This window comes from Spea bombifrons, chromosome 4 (assembly GCF_027358695.1).
Source record: "Spea bombifrons isolate aSpeBom1 chromosome 4, aSpeBom1.2.pri, whole genome shotgun sequence".
Taxonomy (NCBI): Eukaryota; Metazoa; Chordata; class Amphibia; order Anura; family Pelobatidae; genus Spea; species Spea bombifrons.
The window spans coordinates 111,118,836-111,120,709 of record NC_071090.1 but is presented as its reverse complement, the minus strand read 5'-3'; positions in this window follow the sequence as shown (position 1 = coordinate 111,120,709).

Genomic DNA, 1,874 nt, shown 5'->3' with positions numbered 1-1,874 from the left:
TTTATTATTATTATTATTATTATTATTATTATTATTATTATATTTTTATGGTGTTTTTATGTTTTTTTTGCTTTGCACCTTATATGTTTATATAAGTTTATTTTTAAGATGGTCCTTTTCCTTGGGGCAAAAACAAGCCGTGACCGCTTATGCCCAGCATAAAAACGTAATGTGCGGCCTATCACGTCCACCCATCGTCAATATTTGTCCACCTCGTTGTGGACTTTAGTTTGTTCAGAAGTTTTAGTTAAGCCAACCAGCTCTTAATCTAAAGAGATCACATAAGGTATATTTGGATGAAGCAATTAATGTCTCCAGGTCTGGTTCCAGCTCTCTCCTGTGTAATACTCGTCCCTAGTGTTCCTACACAGAAATGATGTCATTCTTTTCTATGGGTTTGTAAAAGGTATAAAGACCTCTGGAGCAGGTAAAGCCAACTGATTGTGCTGGTATTGTGTCTGCCGGATGCTCTCACAGAAGAGTAATATTATGAATTCCATTTTTATGTATATCTCAGGTTATTGTCTCACCATTCAGTTGTGCTTCAGCACGGATCAGGCTTATGGTAAGTTTACGAATGTTCTTTGATGGTTGTTGGTGAAACTTAAACCTTCAGCCATTTTTAGTCATAAGTGGATGCCAATTAAGATATATTCGAATTATAATCCTTAAAAACAAACTATATAATTTTTTGACCTTTTTCTTTAACGTCAGTGCATGTTTTTATTCTTCTTCTATAAACTATTTAGTGGTCTGCAGTGCAAGGGGTGTAAACTAGTGGTGGGCATCATGCGTTCTCTTCCTATACCTGCTGCAGAATCATTCAAAATTCTGTCTGAGAACGGGGTGAAAAGAGAATATTTACACGTATGTGTGTATGTAGGTTTATGCCATGTATATCTGCGTGGGTACCTGTATATTTTAGGGTAATCAGAGAGAGATTGGGTGCACCACATGCTCAACAGCAATGATTTATTATAGCTCTACTCTATACATAATCCATTGGGGGGGAATTATTGCCTTAATATAGTAGTGGATAAAAATGTATAACTGGCAAAAATATATTATTATTATTATTAGTCTAAAATTCTGAAATTTAGTTCAAGTTCACACATAGACTTTTCTCTTCAATTCTTTGATTATTAAATTTTAAGCATTAAAAACCAACCATTTTTCTTTTAGTTTTATACCAATTATCCTGTTCTGAATATATTCTCAGCAGGGGGGTTGTAGGAGTGTTAACAGTCACTTCTATTAAATATTAAATTTACTTTGCTTCTCTTATTTATTTTTTTTTTTATTTTTTTTTTTTTAGATTGCATTTAAAGCAAATATGACAGAAATGACTGAATTCCCAATTGTGGGGTTTCACGACCTCCAGATTTTCAGCCCTGTGCTGTTTGCTCCATTGCTTGTGACCTACGTTTTGTCAGCGGTCGGGAACTCGCTGGTTATTTGGTTGGTAGTAAAAGTTCCAACTCTGAAATCTCCCATGTATTTCTTCCTCACGCAGTTATCCTTGTCTGATATTCTGCTCACCACAAACACTACTCCTTATTTGCTCCATCTTATAATTCATGGAGGAAGCACGATATCTGTTACCGGCTGCATCACTCAATATTTCTTCTATGGTGTTTCAACTGCTGCTGAGTGTCTTCTCCTCACAGTGATGTCCTATGACCGGTATTTAGCCATCTGCCGGCCGCTCCGCTACACCTCCATCATGGATCTAAGGCTTCAGTTCCAACTGGTCCTTTGGCCTTGGCTTCTAGCCTTTGTGGCAATGTTGTTCACTGTTTCACTCGTATGTAAATTGCAGTTTTGTGGCCCAAATGTTATTGACCATTACTTCTGTGATATAGAACCTATTCTAG